Below are 10,368 nucleotides of genomic sequence, written 5' to 3' on the forward strand. Positions count from 1 at the left end.
ATGCAGTACCTAATATATCACAAGGACATTAGGCAGAAGCAGCCTCCAAGAATGGGTTTTTTGATTGGTAACATTTCATTCTGACATTTCCATTAGTGTTTAAGTACACAGTTTAATTTTTTAAGTTACCTAAATCAATAAAATATAATAAAGAATGAAAAGAAAGAAAATTGTTTCTGTGAAACGTAAATTGAACGCCTTGGAAACACGCAATAAGATCGAATCACTTAAACCTGTTTAGTTGTCAAATTAGATGTAGGTTAAACAATAAAAAGTATAACTGACATTAAAAGGTCTGAGAACAAACACCTCAAGCATAATAGAGCAGCCACCTCGCCATAAGAGTTAATGTTGTGAGCACCAGGTAAGTCAGTTAGGTGGAGGTCCTTAAAAGAGAATCTACTTAAATGTTGGCTTTTGCCATTTTTATGATATTCCTTATTTTTAAAATATATCATGGGTGTGATAAAGTGTGCCAAAGAAATGCTATTGGGGCTTCCCTGGTGGTGCAGTGGTTGAGAGTCCGCCTGCCGATGGAGGGGACGCAGGTTTATGCCCCGGTCCGGGAAGATCCCACATGCTGCGGAGCAGCTGGGCCCGTGAGCCATGGCCGCTGAGCCTGCGCGTCTGAAGCCTGTGCTCCGCAACGGGAGGGGCCACAACAGTGAGAGGCCCACGTACAGGAAAAAAAAAAAAAAAAGAAATGCAATTGAACAAAGAGAGACTCATGAATAACTTAAGAATTACGATAATAAAAGTGGCAATAAATCATCCCAAAGAAAATGCCATAATCATTTTATGATTATAGAAAACTCAATGACTTTTCAGTTACAAACAATAGAAACTGAATCTGGATATTTAAGCAGTTTATTAAAAGAAGTTTTGAAAAGATATTGGGTTAAAGCAGATGAATTTTATGGTATGCAAAGCATAGCCTGATAAAGCTGTAAAAGAGGATACTGAGTGTCTAATGTGTGTTTTTCGACACCACCAAGCAATTAACTCAATTCTGACACTGTCTACCTGGAGTTAACATCAGACCCCACAGGTTAAGGGCTCAGTCCTACAAGACTGTCTCATCCCTCCCCCCCCCCCCCCACTTCAGACAGCAATCACAAGTCCAGGCTGTCACCTGTGCTTCTGACCAACCAGCTATAGATCAGAGGTTCCCATGCTCCCAACCTTGGCTTTGACAGATTTGCTAGAATGGCTCACAGAACTCAGAGAAACAATTTCCTCACTAGATTATTATAAAAGAATATAACTCAGGCACAGCCAGGTGGAAGAGACACACCGGCAAGGTATGTGAGAAGTGACACAGAGCTTTCGTGCCCTCTGAGCATGCCGTTTCCCCCACAGCTCCAAGTATTCACCAACCCGGAAACTCTTCAAGGCTCATCCTTTTGTGTTTTTATGGAGGCTTCATTACGTAAGCATGATTGATTAACTCACTTGCTGTTGGTGATGGAACTCAGTCTCCAGCCCCTCTCTGCTCCCTGGAAGTAGAGAGGGGAATAGGAGGGCCACCAACCCTCTAATCACTTTTTTGGCTCCCCTAGCAACTAGCTCCCATCCTTAGGTTATCCTGGGGCTTTCCAAAAGTCACCTCATTAACATAATAAAAGGCATCTTTATTGCTGTCATCACTGAGACAAAGACCAAATATATATATTTCTTATTATAAATCACAGTATCACAGGTTGGCTCACAGAATCAGTAGGAGGACTGGAGAAAACAGACTTAAGGCTACACTTCCAGGAACAACCCTGAAAACCACGGTGCAGAACTGGTCTGATGAGGAACCTGCTGCTGCTGGCCCTGCTCTCCACACTGTGGGAGGGCACATCATGGCCCTTCTGCCAGGGATTGACCTTACTGTGCCCATACTGCTGGCAGCAAAGGCTAACTGGGTCAGAACTCAACCTTACAACCACAGCCATCCCTCTGCTTCTGCGCTTGGAGACAGAGCCTGTCTCCTCATGCAGCTTCTGAAATAAAGTCTCAAATGCCTATGCGAAAGCTGCACAGGATCCTGAGGAATTGAGTTTTCTGGGTTTCTCTCTTGAGGAAGCAGGACTCCTAAAGCCAGACACTCTTCCTAGACATAGCAAGAGTGATCAAAAGATGCTGGCAGCCTGAAAATGTAAGAAATGTCTATTTCAACAGCTTCTAATTTTCAATGGATTTACTCATGTTCAGTCAAATTCTCCTAATCTAATACTTATGATATCAGACCTCTAGAATTCCACATACAATGTGTGGCTTATCAAAGTCTCTGACTTATCCAAAACAATACAATAATTAAGATTAAAGGTGATTATATGATTGCCACAATAAGTTTAGTTAACATTCATCATCCCAGATACAAAAGAAAAAAAAAGAATGTTCTCACCATAACAACAACAACTACCACAGAATGGTAATTTTGTGAGTTAAAGAATGTGTTCCCTGTTGGTGGGATTGTAAATTGGTGCAGCCACTATGGAAAACAGTATGGAGGTTCCTCAAAAACCTAAAAATATAGTTGCCATATGACCCAGAAATCCCAGTCCTGGGCATATATCTGGACAAAATTCTAATTCAAAAAGATACATGCACTCCTATGTTCATAGCAGCACTATTCACAACAGCCAAGACGTGGAAACAATCTAAATGTCTATTGACAGATGAATGGATGAAGAAGATGTGATATATATATATATATATATATATATATATATATATATATATATGGAATATTACTCAGCCATAAAAAAGAGGGAAATAATGCCATTTGCAGCAACATAGATGGGCCTAGAGATGATCATACTAAGTGAAGTAAATCAGAAAGAGAAAGACAAATACCATATGCTATCATTTATATGTGGAATCTCAAATGACACAAATGGGGCTTCCCTGGTGGCACAGTGGCTAAGAATCTGCCTGCCAATGCAGGGGACACGGGTTTGAGCCCTGGTCTGGGAAGATCCCAAATGCCATGGAGCAACTAAGCCTGTGCGCCACAACTACTGAGCCTGTGCTCCAGAGCCCGTGAGCCATAACTACTGAGCCCACGTGCCACAACTACTAAAGCCCACATGCCTAGAGCCGATGCTCTGCAACAAGAGAAGCCACTGCAATGAGAAGCCTGCGCACGGCAACAAAGAGTAGCCCCTGCTCACCGCAACTAGAGAAAGCTCGCACACAGCAACAAAGACCCAACACTGCCAAAAATAAATAAATTTATTAAAAATAAATAAGTAAATAAAATGACACAAATGAACTTATCTACAAAACAGAAACAGACTTGCAGACATAGAGAACAGACTTGTGGTTGCTGGGAGGCAAAGCGGGGGAGGGATGGCTTGGGAATATGGGATTAGCAGATGCAAAATATTATATATAGAAAGGATAAACAACAAGGTCCTACTATATAGCACAGGGAACTGTATTCAATATCCTGTGATAAACCGTAATGGAAAAGAATATGAAAAAGAACGTAGATATAGGGCTTCCCTGGTGGCGCAGTGGTTGAGAGTCCGCCTGCCGATGCAGGGGACGCGGGTTCGTGCCCCGGTTCGGGAATATCCCACTTGCCGCGGAGCGGCTGGGCCCGTGAGCCATGGCCACTGAGCCTGCGCATCTGGAGCCTGTGCTCCACAAAAGGAGAGGCCACAACAGTGAGAGGCCCGCGTACCGCAAAAAAAAAAAGAACGTATATATGTGTATAACTGAATCACTTTGCTGTACAGCAGAAACTAACACAACATTGTAAATCAACTATACGTCAATAAAATAAGTTTTTTAAAAAAGAATGTGTTAACTAACCTTATTATGGTGATATGTAATATATATGTGTACCAAGTCATCACATTGTGCACCTTAAACTTACTCAATGTTGTATGTCAATTAATATCTCAACAAAGCTGGGAAAAATGTTGACTGTTGAATCTGGCTGATAGGTATACAGGGCCTCAGAAAAGTATTTACTGTTTGTGTGTGTGTGTGTGTTTGAAAATTTTTATGGTAAAATGTTTAACAAAAAACAATGAATTTATTTTTGAAATTTAAAAAAATGATTGTTAGGTCCACATGAAAGAATGAAATACTTGTGACATGGACAATTGAAAATGTAGATTAATGAAAGGTAATGGGCACCACCAGTCACTAAAATGTACTACAAAGCTACAATTACCAAAGCAATGATGGCATAAGAATAAAAAGTCAATGAAGAAGAACAGAAACCCCAAACACAGTCCCTGTTACATATAAAACTTGAGTTTTTATAAAGTTCTGATTTCAAAAAAAAGAAAAAGATTAAAGGTGATTATATATACGTCTCTTAGAGGCCAAGAGTATGACTGTGGAACCAGACTTACCTGGATTCAAATCCCAGTTTTGCAATCAGTGAGCTGTGTGACCTTGGGCAATTTATTGTAACATCTCAGTGTCTTCAACTGTATACTGCAGATGATAATGGTAACCTACCTCATAGCAGTGTTGTGTGTTTTAAATGAGTCAATATATGTAGAACTCTTAAAACAGTGCTTAAATGAGTACAAGTGAGTTATTATTATAGGTAGTACATATGTACTGTAAGGAAATAGGAAGGTACCGAGTCTAGGAGCTATACAGTATGTGCAGAGCTCATAGATGGAGGCTCAAAGGTGAAAGGGACACATGGCCTTTGCATTCTGAGCTAGAAACCAAGTGTGGAAGATAAACACATAAATAAATGTGATACAAGACAGATGGCAATAAGTGTACAATATCGGTACATACAAAATACTATGGAAATATTAAGGACAGTGAGATTCTTTCCTGCTGGAAGACCCTGGCAAGGCACTTTGGAGCATGTCAGCTTTGAGCTATGCTTTAAATAAAGAGTTTAAATGTGATGGGCAGATACTCGGGGGAGGGAGAGGAAGAGAGCATTCCAAGCAGGAATGGAGCAACTTGAACAAAAGCACAAAGCTAAGAAATGGTATGAAAGGAGTCACCTGTGTTTGTATGGGTTAAATGAAGTTTAGCAGGAAACAAGGCTTGAAATAAGCACGGACCAATGTGTGGAGTGCTTTCAACTTTAGGCTGGGGAGATGCACTTGATTACGAACGCAATGGAACCTTCAATTGTTTTGTCTGGTGGGGCAGGGGGAGATGGGGTTCCCACCCCATGCCAAATCATTCTGGCCCAGACCATTCCATTTTCTTCCCGTTCATTAGTTACCCTCCGATTCCAAGTTCTTTAGAAAGATATTAACTTTTCAAGACTACAAGATAAAATGAATTACATTTACAAGTCAAACTGGAACCTGCTTTGAACTGGCCTTGCTTGGAGTTTTCTAAATCCCCATTACTGTATTCTTCCCTGGGCTGCCTGAATATGGTTTTTGTTATCTAAACAGGCAAAAGCCAGATAAAGGTATTCAGCGACTCAAGTCTTTCAGCATTTATAAGGTAAAAACACAACCGCTCTCCCATTCACCTCTTTACTCGCACATTATTTCCTTCTTACTCCCTTTGAGAGCAAAGAGAAGGAAATGGAGAAATTCTGCTTAGGTCAAGCAGTTCCTTATCTAAAACGTATTGATACCTCATTCCCCCTTGCCTCAGTGTTTGGTATGTTGCCTCCAGCAGCAAATCCAGAAGAAAGATGGATGAGTGACTCCCTGGAACAGTGCTTCTTCACACGCTTCCCTCGGGCCTCAAGTCGCTCAGTCAGCCCAGCACTCCAGCACCTCTTGCACAGCAGCGATTCCTCCACTTGGTAAGCCTTCCCAATGTGCAAACAACAAGTTGATTTATGTAATGTGTTCCTCAGTAAAACATACTTATGGCTTAGACTTGCAATATATATGAGATGAATCTGAGTTTAAAAGTATTCCAAAAGAAATAGGATTTGGAATTCCTAGTGTTAGGGAACAAACATGCTACTGTTAAAATGTTGGTGTGACTCTACGTAAGTCCATGCTCCATAAATTTGGTTCTATGACAGACGTAGGGTGTGTGTGTGTGTATATATATATATATATATATATATATATATATATATACACACACACAGTGGAATATTATTCAGCACAAAAAGGACTGAAATGTTGCCATTTGCAGCAACATGTATGAACATGGAGGACATTATCACAAGTGAAATGTCAGACAGAGAAAGACAAATACTGTATGATTTCACTTAGATGTGGAATCTAAAAAATAAAATGAATGAACAAACACAGCAAAATAGAAATAGAGTTACAGATACAGAGAACAAATAGGTGGTTGCCACAGTGGGGAGAGGAAAGAAATAGGTGTGGGAGATTAAGAGGGAGAAACTTCTAGTTGCAAAATAAATGAGTCATGAGTATGAAATGTACGATGTGGGGACTATAGTTAAAAACTATGCAATATCTTTGTATGGTGACATATCTTAACTAGACTTATCATGGTGATCATTTTGAAATGTACAGAAATATCAAATCATTATGTTGTGTAACGGGGACTAACATGGTGTTGTAGGTCAATTATACTTCAAAAACAAACAAACAAATATAGAAAAAGAGGTCAGATTTGTGGTTACCAGAGGCAGGGGGCAAGGGAGGGGGATTGGATGAAGGCAAAAGGTACAAACTTCCAGATGTAAGATAAATAAGGACTAGGGATATAATGTACAACATGATAAATATAATTTAACAGTGCTGTGTGTTATATATGAAAGCTGTTAAGAGAGTAAATCACGAGAATTTATTTAATTCAGTATCTATATGAGGTGATGGATGTTCACTAAATTTATTGTAATAATCATTTCATGATGTATGTAAGTCAAATCATTATGCTGTACACCTTAAACTTATACAGGGCTGTGTGTCAGTTATAGCTCAATAAAACTGGAAGAAAAAAAAAATTTGGTTCTATGACTCAAAACCAGAATAAAAAACTCACTTGTTTCACCACTATTTATCCATTATAGGTTATTTTTTTTAAAGCATGAGGATTTATTGGCCCATAGAATTGAAGAGTCCAGAGGTAGTTCCAAGCTTCAAGCATTGTGGATTCAGGGCTCTGGTTTTCTTTCTTTCTGTCCTTATTGGCGCTGGCTTCCTTCGTGGCTGTAAGAGGGATCTCAGCAGGAGGACTACATGTTGGAAAATGATCTTATGATTTCACTGTAGGCTTACTGAATTTTTTTACTTTCCTTCAAAATCTAGCAGGTGCTGGGGCTTCCCTGGTGGCGCAGTGGTTGAGAGTCCGCCTGCCGATGTAGGGGACACGGGTTCGTGCCCCGGTCCGGGAAGATCCCACATGCCGCAGAGCGGCTGGGCCCGTGAGCCATGGCCGCTGGGCCTGCGCGTCCGGAGCCTGTGCTCCGCAACGGGAGAGGCCACAACAGTGAGAGGCCCGCATACCGCAAAAAAAAAAAAAAAAAAATCTAGCAGGTGCTGCATTATTACACAAATGGCATTTGTGTATTTGACAAATGGTTCTTCAAAGCATCAAAGTGCTGAAGCACCAACTTCTGGCTCTGGACAATGAATAAGGGTTAAGTCACCATGGGGGCTGTGGACATCCACATTGTCCAGGCGCATGTGGTCTCTTCAAGTTGGATAGCTCTGCTGGCCCCACGTCAGGAGAGCACCAAGCCTTTGTTTATTTGGGAGCTCTGGAATTCAGGGCTAAGCCGTCTTGCATTACCATATGGCCAGTTTTCTTCAGAGTCCTTTCATTACTGGTTATTTTTAAGGGACTTAGGGACTTCCCTGGTGGTGCAGTGGTTAAGAATCCACCTGCTCATGCAGGGGACACGGGTTCAAGCCTTGGTCTGGGAAGATCCCATGTGCTGCGGAGCAACTAAGCCTGTGCGCCACAACCTGTGCTCTAGAGCCCGTGAGCCACAACTACTGAAGCCCATGCATCTAGAGCCCGTGCTCCGCAGCAAGAGAAGCCACTGCAGTGAGAAGCCTGTGCACTGCAATGAAGAGAAGCCCCCGCTCGCTGCAACTAGAGAAAGCCCGCGCGCAGCAACCAAGACCCAACGTGGCCAAAAATAAAATAAATAAATAAATTTTAAAAATATATATGCTTAAAGAAAAAGAAAACATTATTTTTAAGGGACTTGGAAAATAAAGCAATGGATATTGTAAAATATTAAGACCTATTTCTATGGACATAGAGGAAGCTTAAACAATAATGTGAAAATTTTCTTCTAATGTATCATTCTCTATTTATTATTATATTTTAATATTCAGGGCAATTCTCTTTCTAGTCCAATTGTTAAGTAGAGGAGCTGATTTGTATGACGGCCTAAAAGTGCACTAATGACATGTTCTCTATGGGTTAGCCTGTGTTTTTCAGTGTATGCGTCCATATATGTGTGTGGACTGTGTGTGGACGTCAGAGTCAGGGGGATGGTCAGGGAAGTGAGAATAAGCTCCTGCTGCTGAGCTTGGCAGCAGGTAACATAAACTAAGCACAATTATGTGACAATCATGGTTTTGAGCATTTTACAGACATTATCTCTTTTAATTCTCATAACCACACAGTGATATAATTTCTCTCTTGTTCCCATTTACAGATGGAGAAACCGAAGTTCAGAAAGGCAAGTACATTTCTCGAAGTTGCATAGCTAGAAAGGGGCCGAGCTGAGTTGTCTTTCTCCAGAGCCTGAGGACTAAACTGCTAGCTTGAAGTGGTTCCCAGTGCTCTTTCTTCTGAAGTTTACGCTTGATGTTCCCTAGTAATGCGACAAAAGATGTCTCCCACCTCCATTCTGTGCCCTCTGAGAAGTCTGGGAATTCCATAGATTTACAGTTTAGAGTCAGGAATAGAAGAGCTAGCCCAAGCCTTTTTTCCCCCAGGAAACATTTGATTTCCTCTAGTACAATGGCCTTCTTCTCTTTTCATATAATTCAATATGTTTCAAAACTTAGCAAGGAGTTACTATTTGATTCTTTAATGTATATTTTTCCGATTGTGACAGAAATACATGCAAATCGAAAAATTTTAAGAAAAAGAAAGCATGGAAATATGTAAAGAACCACATAACTCCTAAGATAACACTGTTAACATTTCTGTGCATTTTCTTCTAGAATATACAGCTTCACATTTCGTTTTCTTCATGTATGGTAATGTGGTAAACATTTTCTCATAATTCTTGAGGGTGACAACTATGTTTATTTGGATCAATGTTATATTTCCAGGGCCTAGCACCGTACCTGGCATATAGCAATTAGCATCTAATTAGTAATGTCTAATTATTTGATTTAACAAATATTAGTTGATTGAATGACTGACATTATATATCCTTCCAAAACTTTTTAAAGGCCACATAATTATGAATCTCTGAAATAAAGTGTAACTGTGAAATCACATTAAAATCGTACATAACTCATTTTCTAAAGTTTTACCGGGGAAAGACAAAATGATGTAACACAAAGAACCCTGAGGCAGGAGTCAGGCTGGCAGGCTCTAGCTTTGCTCAGTCATTGTACATATAACAGTACACACTCCATTTTACTTCTTCATACCTCGGTTTCCTCATTTGTGATATGAAGGGGTTGATTGGACTGCTTGCTAAGATTCACTTCTATTTTTACACTATGTCATTTTCTTTCTTTGAAAGGGTGTTACTGTAGTACATAAACATATATATATATATTTTTAAATTTATTTATTTTTGGCTGCATTGGATCTCCGTTGCTGTGTGCAGGCTTTCTCTAGTTGAGGCGAGCGGGAGTTACTCTTCTTTGCGGTGCGCGGGCTTCTCATTGCAGTGGCTTCTCTTGTTGCAGAGCATGGGCTCTACGCACGCAGGCTCAGTAGTTGTGGCTCGCGTGCTGCAGAGTGCAGGCTCAGTAGTTGTGGCACACGGGTTTAGTTGCTCCGCAGCATGTGGGATCTTCCCGGTCCAGGGCTCGAACCCATGTCCCCTGCATCAGCAGGCGGATTCTTAACCAGGGTGCCACCAGCGAAGCCCTATTTTATTTTTTTTAAACATTTAAGTAATACAGAATTATATAGAGTAAAACATGAAATTTCCATTTTACAACCACCCCCATCCCCAGTACCACTCTCCTCTCCAAAGGCTACAACTAGTATAGTTTGATGTCTGTAGGTCCTTCCATCCTTTTACTATGCTTTTATATATGTCCAAATACAAATTTGTAATTTAAAAACCCATAAATGGGATATTATATGTATTATTCTGAGAATTGCTTCTTTCCCCTTTTTCCCATTTCCCTACAATATATCTTTAGGGCTCTTTCAGAGTCAGCATATCTAAACTGAATTTATTTTGATAAAATGGTTGTTACCATCAGTTATTTAACAATTCCACCAGCAATAGTCACAGGTTGTTTCCAGTTTTACACTATTGTAAACAGTGCAACGGTAAATACCCTG

The sequence above is a fragment of the Tursiops truncatus genome, chromosome 1, assembly GCF_011762595.2.
Source record: "Tursiops truncatus isolate mTurTru1 chromosome 1, mTurTru1.mat.Y, whole genome shotgun sequence".
Lineage (NCBI taxonomy): Eukaryota > Metazoa > Chordata > Mammalia > Artiodactyla > Delphinidae > Tursiops > Tursiops truncatus.